Source organism: Enoplosus armatus, chromosome 12, assembly GCF_043641665.1.
Source record: "Enoplosus armatus isolate fEnoArm2 chromosome 12, fEnoArm2.hap1, whole genome shotgun sequence".
Classification (NCBI taxonomy): Eukaryota; Metazoa; Chordata; class Actinopteri; order Centrarchiformes; family Enoplosidae; genus Enoplosus; species Enoplosus armatus.
Genome location: NC_092191.1, coordinates 8319324 through 8332203, shown reverse-complemented (window position 1 = coordinate 8332203; position 12880 = coordinate 8319324). Strand labels below are relative to the sequence as shown.

Genomic DNA, 12880 nt, shown 5'->3' with positions numbered 1-12880 from the left:
ATGCTTCTCAAGTGCTGCAATTGGTTAAAAACTGTATTTGAACTTCAGCGCTGGGGACAAAGAGGCCGTCCAAATGCTGTCGCAACAGATCCAAAAAGACGAATATTATGCAAAGCAATACAGAAACTTTAGGCACTCAACAAAATGTCTCTTCTTATTACAATTCTTATTCAAGTGCACACTAAACAAGTGTAACTAGTGTAAAATGGATGGAATGATGACATAAAGTGTAAGATAAAACGGTTCTGTCAAACATGTCTATACTGCTTTACTAATGTCAGTATTTAGTATTCCGTATTCAATGTGCTGCTGTGTTATGCAAATTTAAAAATACCAGATTGGCAACTCTGGAATCGACAGATACTAAATATTTAATGACTTGGATCAGGATTTGGGCCAAAGAAAAACATGATTAGTGCATTCCTAGAAAACACACATCCTTGACAACTGCTTCCTCACTTCTAGCTCAAATTGAAAATCTATTAATGAAGACTGAGATACCCATTTGGCACAGCTGAAGAGTTTTTAAAAAGGAGACTGAAAACAAACATTGCAGTGTTTTAAAAAGCCATAATTCTGCAATAGTTTCATCAAAACACTGTGTGGACAGTAAAGCAGAGTGAGCTTAGTGTAAGTGTAAGTGTAAGTGTGTGTGTGTGTGTGTGTGTGTGTGTGTGTGTGTGTGTGTGTGTGTGTGTGTGTGTGTGTGTGCGTGTGTGTGTGTGTGCATTCATGTGTGTATCAATGGACTTGTTAGATCAGAGATTTCCTAACTTAGTCAAGGATTATTCCATAATTGCAAGTATGAGCCCCTGAGTGCTGCAGCTGAATACCAAATAGTTTTTTCTTTATAATGTTTGAAGTATTATAATGCAGAACCCCACTGCCTAATGAAGTCCCACTGGACTGGTTCTCCTCACTATAATTCACCTTTTGTTTGCACAAACACTCCATCAGTTCGATTTTGACAGACATGGTGAGGATATCCAGCAAGAATCAGCCGACAGATTATGACAGAGACTGAGACCATATTAGAGCTTTAAAAAGTGGAGTAAATGCAGAAATTCTGTATGTTGTCATGATTCGTTTGTGGGTATTTTGTATCTATGCAGGAATTAAGAGTAGCTTCTATAGATCTGCTGTGCAGTGGGATTTTACACTAACAAACTGTAATTATTGTAATTTATAACAAAAAACTAGACTTCAATAGGCTGAAGAACATGTCCTCATCAATATACTCCTGTGTTGAAAAGATTTCTCCAGTGACCTCTTCAATTGTGGTTTTCAGATAAACAAGATTCCTCAAAGCATTTCAAACCTTAAATCAATGATTACAATCTGCCACTAAACATTGTGAACGTCCAATAAAACCTAACGATGTAACCAATAGCTGAACAAATGCAGGACGAACACATTACTTCAGACAGGTAATCATATTCTCAGAAATGAGGTGACAGAAATGGTTTATCTGTGCCTTCCTACACTCACACACCCTACTGTGCTCCCCTGTATCTCTTGTATAACCATGTCTGTGCCGCCTGTTACTGCGAACCCAAATTAAATGCACGCTGACTGAATTCTATCTAATGCTAGGGTGCTTTTAACCATTCCTGCTGTTGTAGCCGCACTCACAGATTCGCCGGGTGACAAACTGTAAACCCACTGAACTCTGTATGGAGCATTTACACTGCACATATGCACCATTTCTCCCATGACAAATGAGCCTTGCCTTTGGCAAGTTAGTGAAAATTATTTTTTCATATATTTTTCATATGTTTCCTTGATTTTAATGTTTATTTGTGTTAGTTTCACTTACAGAGATTGCATTGATTATAGCCCAAGGTTTTCTACCCTCAAATAAATGCAAGTCTGTTATCAATCATCACTTCAGTGCAAAACCTGATTTCCATAAAGCGGCACTCTCACCAAAGGCTAACTTTAGAGGAGTTGAAGGTAATATTTTATCACAGAACAAGCTTTGTAGCATGATGCACCATGTAGATAGTGCTATCACACAAAATCAGCCCTGTGTCTGTTACGCTCAGGGGATGAATTTAATTATTTTCAAACAAGGTTATAGTTTTATAACTCTTGGCATTTGTTCCGAAAACAAAGACTGATGCAAAAGTTTTTTACGTGTGGTGAGGACCACTCCTAAACCCAATATTTTGTGGTAAGTTTTGGATTGATAAATAAAGCACGTTAGCGAGTAAATCACAGAAATACCAGACCTGGATGCCTGTGTGTGCTAGATCACAAGTGGCAATCCAGGCTGTACAACCGAAATCCCAGCCTCCCCGATTCTGGATCCAACTCACAGAGCTATTTCAGTTGCTGAGGAACTGCCTGCCCATCTCCTGTGGCGCTAATAATTTGCCTTCAATGACATTTGTAGGGTTCTTATTTTAAATCAAATGACACATATGCTGTGTTCATGCAGCACCGCTGACATTATTCCAAGCTCTCTATTCTAGCTCTCTGGGTCCCTAATCACATTGCACATTATTACACATCACATTTATTATAAGTAGTAGTAGTAGAAGTAGTGGTGTTGGTGTTTTGGTATTGTGGTTGTTGTTTTCAGGCTATTATTATTATGCTTGTTTATTTTTCAGTCTTGTGTGTACTGATATTTAGTTTCCACAGGTAATAAGTTACAGATGGTTTGCGCTCGCCACTGAGGACTGCTGCCATATATGGGCCTTTGCTTATGCTAATAACAAACTGCCTGGAATGTGCATCCAAATTAAGATCAAACCTGATTCACCAACATTTTCACATGAGTATTCACGATTCAGTGGTCTGCACTGGTTTAATGGATGAGACACAGGATTTTATTTTTCTCTTTTTAGATTAAACAAATAAATTTGAAGAATAAGTCTGGTGATATTCTATGTTTTTCTTATTGTCAACAAAGCCCATGAAAACACCAAAACCAACAATGCATTGATCCTACTGACAAGTATTGCTTAGGCCACACCGTTGCACTGGGTTCCCTAATAATGGTTAACATGGGCATTGTAGTCTATTTTGATTCAATCCCACATAAACCGTCCTGCTGCCAGAGATGCTCTCTAGAACATCAAGTGAGAATTAATCCGTGGCTGAATATAGTCCCCAACAAATACACCATTTACTTTTGACTAACATTTACTACAAGCTAGTAGAGGAAATCAGTGAGCCTTTTTCGAAAATATAACGATAAATCAGTGAGCTTTTCTCTTTTTTAGATTTAAGTCTTCAGTAGGAACGAATGGGGTTGGGGCTGAGTGCCACAGACAGCGTAGGGAAGTTAAAAAGTATTGAGAGACTGGAACATTGTTGGATTTGGTCTTTTTAGTGGGATTTGTTGACAATGACAAAAACATGGAATATTCCCTCATTCTTTAAGAGAGAAGATATGAAAACATTTGTGAATGTCTAGTTAATTCACAGCCATGTGATCACTCCCTCAGTGTGGATATCAGAGTGGCAGTAATTAGTCGTGTCATTATGAAACACAAACATGCAAGGAGACAATTTAAGCCTCATGGGTCATTACCCATCACCGTGTCTTTTTCACACACATGCTCAAACACACATGCAGGCTCGAACTGGTGCATTTTGTGCAAAGGCTTATTGACCCTGTTTCCGATAAAATACCAGTATATTCTTTGGTCATTAAGAAAAGACATACCCTTAATTAAGAAATAAAGTTTTTTTTTGTTTTCGCTTGAAAGGATATCACCACTTAGGCCAAAGGGGAAAATGGCAATTTTCAAGCATGGGTCAATCAGTGCATCAGGGAAGAAAAACAAAGACAAGGCAGCAGAGAAAAGGACACTACATAATGTGATCTGTTGGAAGACTTCATTTAAAATGTCTAACATGAACATTAGCAAATGGCTCGGAGCGGCACATCCTGCCAAACATTCATGGGGAGGGGGGGGGGGTCATTTGTGAATACAAGGAAACTCACCAAATGTTTTGGGGAGGTGAAGTGTCTGGAGGTCACCTTTCAGCGGAGTGCCTTTTGGTGTCCATGCTGTGTACTGGGGGTGCGCGATTATCCTCCTCTAGTCGGATCATGGCGTCTGGGAGGCAGACAGGGAGCAAGGGGGCAGAGAGAGAAGGAGAGGACAGGAGAGAATGAATTAAAGATGATGTGTCCAAATTAGGAAGTGGAAAACCTATAGCACACAGACTTTTTTAGCATTTTTAATGGAGGGTAAGCTTCAACAGGTGGGAAAGACTGTACCAATATTTGTCATTAGCCAAAATAACTGCCCTTTCTCTCCAGAAAATACACATTTTGCCTCCCAGAGTAGAACCAAAGGTCTTTAGTCAGCAACTAATTTGTATATCTTTTCATGTGTGTCACTGCCAAATAGCTCATTTTGCTCTCAGTAATCTACCTCTTCATCTGCAGTGTTAAAATCTTTCTTTATGCTTTATTTATGCAATATGTTTTAATCAAGGGTCTACTTGAGTACTGTAGCTACCATTCCCCACTGGATAATATCTGTCAAAGGGAAGAATGGCATGTCTTCATGTCTAGGGAAGTGTTCATGCCTTATATAGTCTTGGTCTAGTAGAGTTGCCTGCTGCACATAGCTGGATCTAGCCAGGGGCTAAGGAAGCAGACCTTATGAGAGCTCATTAAAACAGCCTTCAAGTCTTAAGAGACAAATATGGATGTACTACAAAAAAAGAGCTTACCATTAAAAATAATCAAAAGTAATGGAGCAGTTCCCAGACTGAACAAGCATTTATTAAAAACGGAAGTCATAGCTGGCTTGGATGGGTAAACGAAAAAGGATGACAGAGTGGAGGACGCTCAATGCAGGGGCTCGATACTGATATTCAAACAACTCAGAAACACCTCCAGTCCTGTTAAACAAATGAGCACACTACTCTCCTTTTTGTGTCACACTAACAAATTACACCTCAAAGGTCAATTGAGGAAACATTTCTCCTCTAATGCGAAGATGCATGACATTTCTGGGCGAGGACGATTCTCTTTGCTGAAGACTAAAAACACAGCAATTTAAATAAAAATCCACAACTGTTTTCTTTCTACAAAAGGCCTTCTAACAAGATGGAGCACTTCATCCTAATACTGACGACCACACTTGGCCTATCTGCCCCACATTTTCGCTGAGTCTGCAGGGGTGTGCTCCAGAGAGCCATAAAGAGGACTGAGCAAGACAATTACCATTTTCAAGTTTCCACTTTAAATCTGTAACAATACTTGATCTGAGTCTCAATTTGCATGAAATACCCGATGAATGAGGGGGCTTTTCCCACAATAATATGAAATGGTAATTATCCAGATAGAGTGTGAATGGGAATGTACAATAGCTCATTACCACTCTGAAACAGAAATGTGTCATACAGTACACATGAAGGCCACTCTAATGTAACGGATAAAAGGTCAAGTAATTATATAAGATTTAGTTCTCAGTCTCACAGCGAATTAGTCAGAAGACGGAAATCTTGAAGGGCTCATTTTCAAAATGCAACTGTGAGGAATATGAACAGAAACTTAAATCAGCAAACGTTTGTAACGTGAGAATATACATCCATACACTGGCATCTGGGGCAAATCACGAAACAGTGCAACAATTCCCTTCCAAACATTACAGTTTCAGGGGGGCAAACAATATATTAAACTTTTCAATTCTTAAATGTAGGTGTTACTTTGTTTCTTGAATATATGAACATGTGTGTTTCAGTAGTGTTCATGCAGTTTTATCTCCTTTCCTCTAAATAAATAGTAAATCAATTTGTTTCTTGGTTCAGTTAGTTATGTAACACTTACACCTGTCAGTGACTGGGTGTAAATATTTATAACAACTTTTGCTCAACGTAACAACTAGTTAGCAAGTTTTAATAAAGTGATGTTTAAATCACCACTTAGATTAGTAGGCACTTCCATTATGACTAGGCTAAGTAAACCTCTGCATGCATTTTGCAACAGTCAAACTTGTTGGTGAAAAGAACCACCTGGTGACTTCATGTGCCTCCTCATGCCAACAGACCATTGCAGCACACAGCCACTGTGATACACAAGGAAACCACAGTGGCAACAACTATAATATGATGGGTTGGATTGTGCAGATTAAACACTGCAAATCTCATGACACTTTCACTCACAGTCCCACTTCTCTTTTCCTCCTAAATGGAGCCCCTTATCTCACCAAGCTATGGTCCAATATAAATCTACTAGCAAAGCTCTTCAAATTTATTGCTCGAAAATACATTGATATCACCTTTCACTGACTGTTCATCCTTCCCTGTGAGCGCAGTAAAGTGGGAACAACTGCACAGATGCTAAAAAACTGCCTTTGATTAATGTCTTTTGAGATTTATGTTATACAACTCAAATACCCAGTGTCGGGTTGATTTAAGAGCTGCGAGTTCTAGTGGGGAATGATAAAAAATGGAGCTCAAACTTCATTGAACGCTTGGGCAAACGGGGAAGAATGTTGACTGAGCCTGATTCTGATATTAACTATCAAGCAACATCTTAAGCGTGCAACAAATACTTCCTCCCACCGTGGTAAATGCTTCAAATGACTCGGTATGTAATCGCCTGCTTGTAAGGGCAGTGCCAGAGCCTATGTGCCTCAGTGTCTTACGAATGGCTTCTTTTTGATGAAGTGATAGTGCGGAGGAGTGTATATTGTCTCCAGCTGCAACACTGCGTACAGGAATGTGTAGGAGCAAGCACAGTTTCTGTGTGTGTGTGTGTGTGTGTGTGTGTGTGTGTGAGGGTGAGAGAGGCAAAAAGACAGAGACATACAGAAAGAGAGACAGAAAAGGACAGAAAGTGTGTGTTTCTTATGGCTGAGCCGCAGTTGAGATTCAGCCAAGGTCATCCTCTTACTTATGACATACATGGAGCCAGACTGAGCCTCTCACTTGGACGCTCTCCATCTGCTCCCACTGATAAGACCGGCTACTTCATGTGCAGCAGACAGACACCACGGCTCTGCATTGTGTGGATACAGTGTGATTAAAACCACATTAAGATTCTCTTGGATCGCAATAAAGGAGACAGTTTTCTCACACATACAGTACATCCCTTAAAAAAAAAAAAAAAGTAAAGAAGGCTTCAACATTTAGTTCAGATGTCCTGTTATACTACATCTACCATCCATCTATAAGCTACAGTAAAGCAGAGGAAGCACATTGCAGTCACACCTGCAGCTCAGTGGAGAATTATTTTGCTAAAGGTCCTTTCCAGCCACAAAGGTGGACAGGGATATTCTGTTAATTGGTTTATGCATGTCAGCCGGGAAACTCAATTGCAGGATATCAAAGCAGCTTAACCCACATAAGACCTTAACCGGACTGCCAACAGTCCACATATTTCTCCTCAGTGTCTTCTGAAGCTCATGTAAAATGGGAGAGGTTAACAGGTGTAAGTGCACCTCGTTGACCAGCAGGACTGCTCTGCTTTCTCCTGATCTTCTCAGTCACCACCCTGCAGGATAAAGCTTGCTTTGAAATTCAATTCATGAGACAACAAAAACATATCTTTTGGGCACGTTTCAGGTGGGATTTTTCTGAAAGCCTTCTGTTTTAATTGTACTCAGAGAGGAACATGAATTCAGCACGAGTGCTCGGTTAAGGACAGCAGCTCTAACAGAAAGAGAGATATGGGTGATAATAAATACTGTGTGGGTGAGACATTACTTTTTATAGAGATTAAATAGGCAACATGTTGGTGCCAGTGTTAAACAAATGCATGATGATGGTAACAGGTTACAGTGTTTAAGACAGTGGCAATAAAGTAATGAAGAGTCATGTTTGCTGTACTGGGAGGGTGGTTTGTTTTTTGCAAACAGTTGTAATCTCCATACAGAGCACTGTCGGTTCATTTTTAATTGAACCGACAGTGCTCTGTATGGAAATTAGAGTCAGTTGTCTGTACATGACGTCCAGCTTGCATATCAAACAAATAACCCAGAAACCAGGTTCACACATCAATAAACCACAGACGCTTTGACAGCAACCCGACCACAGACACAATGTTTTCTTCATTAAACTTTCAAGTTGTTAAAATGAGTACATTTGTGAGCCATCTGCTAAAACACTGTCGTTTCCACACACACACACCTTTCCCCAGTGGTCTTGTAAAGGGCTATAACCAAAACTTCAAACGAATGGCCAAACTCCAGTCAACCTTCTGTGACGGCGAGCGGTTTACGGACTGATCACCATAACTACAGCTGATGATCTCAACATGCAATACTTCCTTAAATGAGCCTTAGCCCATGGAGGACCAATTGGCAGGAAATGAGGCCAAATTGATTGGGAAACAGATGGTAGAGAAGCAGCCGCTATAAAGCCTATGAGGCTGTAAAGGAAGGAAAGGGATGAGGGGTGAAGATGAAGATGAGACAGAGCTAACCCAGAGAGAGAGAGAGAGAGAGAGAGAGAGAGAGAGAGAGAGAGAGAGAGAGAGAGAGAGAGAGAGAGAGAGAGCAGATAGCTTGAAATGAAGGCCAGATAAAATGAACTGTGGAACATGATTTTTAACAGGTTATGACAGAATAAAGCAATTTGCTCTTTAGAATCAATGAACTTAAAACTGAGGTCTATATTTGTCTACGTTTTCGACACATTAAGAGCAAAAAGTACAGCTCTGAACAGTCACATGCAGATCAAACCTCGTCTGCTTCAAGAAGTTAAAAACAGTGAAAGTGATCTGTAACACTGTTGTGTATTCTTATGTAATCTTTCCAAGAAAGAAGACACGAGGAAAAACAGAGAGGCCTTGAAAATTTGCCAAAGGCAACGCATTCTCTCACATTTGTTAAAAGTCATCTATCTAAAAAGTTCCACACAGAGACAATATCTCTGCCGTCACAGCCAATTTCAAGACAGATTCAAGATTCATTCAATCTTTGTGTTTCTGACATATCAACACTGGCAGCAGAACAGGTCTTTGTGACCTCGCAAAAACAACTTAGTGAGCACTAGACAGTTGCCAAGCTCCTCAAAGACACAATCCGTGATCCAAATATAAACACAAGGGTCATCCTACCACCAGGATTCAAAAGGAACCTGCTACGCACTCTCGAATTGACAGATATTTTAATATATGCCTCTCTAGACTGCAACTAAATAATGTTGTCGGAAGCTGGTCGTCAACATCATTAGGACAAATTCTCTTCCGGATTTAGCTTTTAATTTCAAGTTAAACATGTGTGAGAGCAGTGAAACTACAGACAAACATAATTTGTTCTGGCAGATTTTCACTTTTGTAAGAACTTTGAAAAGTAACACAAGTAACAAGGTACACTGTGGAGTTTTTGACCACTAGTAGGGCTATGGAGCAAAGGTTTCAACTGGGTCCCCAATTTGTTTGCATCATGCATGTAAAAAGTTTCACGCTGTTCAACTTCTTGACACTTGGCAGAAGTAACAGGCAAACAAGCGGCACCTACAAAAGCAAGGAAGAAGAAAACTTCAAGCTGGCAAACATAGATGAAAACAATGCAAGATTTTAAATATTTAAAAAATCAACTTTGCAAAGGAAATGGTCAGGGATACACACAAGGCCTCAAGGATCCATGTTTTGGTGAGTAACAATGAATGTGCATCCGGCCCAGGTCTTTCAGCAGAGTTGCATATGATGGCTATGGCTTTGACAACAATGACCCTGTGGTGATACCAACATTGAAACGATAGCTGGTTGTGTGCACAATAACTTGAAATGGCGTGGACTACCTGCTGGGTTGATACAACATCTGTGCTGAATGGCCACTCAGACAAAAACCTTTTGTCATCAGAGCAAATGACTTATGGCCATATCAATGAATCTCCTGTGTTGAATTGGGGGTGGACAAACACACACACACACACGCACATGCACACGCACACACACACACACTTCCCTGTGTTTATCTAGCTGACTTCACTCAGTCGAGGTCAGCGGATTACAATCTGTCTTGTAGGGCCGGATATGAAAGCTTCATATAAGTCTCTATATTCTGAATGAGGGTACAGCAGCATACTCAAAATACAACCACTTCACTGTCAAAGTAGAGAAGCAGAAATGTAGAGGCTGAGGATGTCAGGGTATAATATAGTTACATCATTTGCTCTGTCCAAGTGACTGTTATTATATGCTCTTAGAGAAATAGGGAATTACATTCAGAGAGCTATAGGATAATAATTACAGAGCTATATGAGAAATTATAAAAAGAAGAAAGAATTTGAACCTTGGTGAAAAGATCTGCCACTTAACTGTGAATTACCTCCAACTTAGAATAAGTCTCTGTGCTATAGGGTACTTCATGCCATTGCTGGGTTTAAATGTGCTGTCTACCTCATGGATGCCGTCATTAAGAGCATATTGAGCCTGGTGAAGTAGACAGTGTCAGATAATGACAGATCTAAGCCAAGCCACATCAAATTACAGTCAACTGTATTCATATAAAGTGCTTTAAATAAACAGGTTGTTCGCAAAGTGCAAAGTGCATGAGTCATCAGTGGAAGGATGAGACGTGAATGGGTTGAGGGTAGTTATCTGCCCAGAGTGTGAATTAAAAATCTGAGCGCGGTCTCCACATCATTAACCCTTCGCAGCTTCACTGACCTTAGATGTTCATTTGATCTCATCATGTTTTGGTGAGTGTGGAAGTGGAATGGGGTGAGGGTGCGGGGGCGCCCCTTTGATGGTGTAATGCAAAATTTCTTTTATCTCTCGTGGAGCGTTTGAGGCCGGGCCTGCTGTCCAAAAACTCAATTAGAGAGCTACCCCGAATGTGAGCTGACAGCATAAGAGGAGGCGTGAGACACGGAGGTGTGAACTACACAGGGGGGGAAAAATAAATAAATGCAACTATTAGGACAAATGGGACCACAAACTGAGCATCACAAACAAAGAGAGCTGATTTTTAAGATGAAACCTGCTCTCTTTAACTGCAGGGGAGGAATCAATTGCACCAGCTCTGCGTCTGGTAGCAAGATGGCCAAAGAACAACCCAATTCCTGTTTATGAGTGGCTCCGAATGTGTGATATCCAGCTGGTGTACAAATAAGCTTTTCATTGAAGTTCATGTTAATGGTTGGTATTGTGTTTAAAGGATAATTGAAGGCAGCTTGCTTGACAAATGATGTGTATCCTTGCTGCACAGAGGGAAATACCTCAGCCCATTTAGCCAGCCGTCATCCAGGGCTTCATCACCAAAAATACCACAAAGTAGCATAAAAGAATTCACAATCCCAAAAGCTCAAAGCTCTTAGCGTGTTCAGTGAGCCAAAACTGTGTGGGTTGTTGCTGCCCCCATGATGTATATTGTACCATAGAAACAAGATGGAAAGAAAAGGGGGAATGAGGAAAAAGTAGGAGGATGGAAGACGGGAGGAAGAGGAGAATATGTGTCTGCATGTCTTTGCATCTGGGTGCTCTGTATATTTGTACAGGACTGGCAAACCCCCCTTGCATTCTTTCATGACTGTGAAAAGATGCACTGCCGCTTAGGTGAGGAGGGAGGAAAGAGGAGAGGAGGTGGGGAGGAAAAGAAGCAGAGGCATGGCTTTGTACATTAGGCCTTTCATCTCTCTCCTGCCATCGGTCATCAGAAATGGGAGAACACCGACTCCCAAACATTGCGCTCCGTTCCAATTCCATTTAGCTCAGGACCAGCTGAGACACAACAGAATGAGAAAATAAAGAAGGCTTTATTACAATGTCCCAAAACGAGCAAAAAGAATTATTCATGCACAAAGGAATTCAACTGCATTGTCCCAGCGCCAGTACCAACAAAAGAATATTCTTGGTTTTCAAATAAAGATGGACTTCCATCAGGCGTAAGCTATTTCTAACCTTCATCAGGCAAGACCACTAATAGTCATGAAATACTTCCTGTGGACGCCGTAGTCCAAAATAAAAAGTGAAAAATATAGGCAAAAGGTCGACGTTCACAACATCAGGAGAGCAAAGCTGTTATGAAATTTAGCTCCCTTGGTTTCTTAAATCAGAGCCCACTGTGCGTCTCACACAAACAAACATACAGACAAAGCCTTTTCTCACACATGAGAGAGACTCATGGGGTGATTTTTAATATGTTGCAGCCATAATTCAACATGCATAATTCGGAGAAGTGTTTGTGTTTTCAAGGAAAGCGCTTCAGAGAGAATCATATGTTTACCCGTGTTGTGAAAACTTTAGAAATCATGGGAACAACATCTCTGGCCCATTTGTTTGCCTTTTCACAAGTTATTTGTCCAGTTTGACCTTTTAATGCTGCACAAACAGTAAGTCATAAACAGTGAGGGGCAGACCAAGGATCCTCACTGAGAAAAAGTGAGCAATAGTGGAGAGGAGATCCGAGCTGTATCTGAGTATTTTTAAAGAGAAAGTACAACATTTAAGCTCTTGTTGCGCAGATAGAAAACCAGTTAATCAGAATCAGGTTTAGAGCCAAGTAGGTTTTCACATACAAGGAATATGCCTTGGTTTATTGGTGCACAACAATAAACATAGTAAGCAGAAAATATGAAAGATAAAGCAAGTACTGAGAGTCAAGAAGCATAATAGAAAATTGTCAGGAAAATGTGAAACAAAATCATAGAAAATATGTACAATATGACTGTTATTTATATGAAAAAGCTCTACAGTTTTGTGCAGGGATGTCCAAACTATTGACCAGGGAACATGCAAAAGTTCACAGTATGAAGTATAAACAATATTTGTAATGTGCAAGATACTAATCCAAAAGATGTGTGTTAATGTAACGTGTAGTGGGGGGGCTACAGCACGTTAACAGCACCACCAGATACAGAGGCGTATGCGGACTCACACCAGTGATAAAACAGCAAACAGGTATTCTCCGCTTTTCCCCCAGAAAGCTGCAGCGGACCACAGTTATGACAGCTGAAG

At 40.4% G+C, this 12880-nt stretch overlaps 1 protein-coding gene across 2 annotated transcripts in view; it reads right to left on the bottom strand.

Annotated features, from left to right (window-relative positions):
• chrm3a (cholinergic receptor, muscarinic 3a) overlaps positions 1–12880 on the bottom strand; it is a 69430-nt gene that overhangs the window by 42018 nt on the left and 14532 nt on the right. For both annotated transcript variants that reach the window (XM_070915921.1, XM_070915923.1), the window contains exon 2: positions 3959–4073. The gene's annotated coding sequence lies outside the window, so the exon portion shown is untranslated. The remainder of the gene's footprint in view (positions 1–3958; positions 4074–12880) is intronic.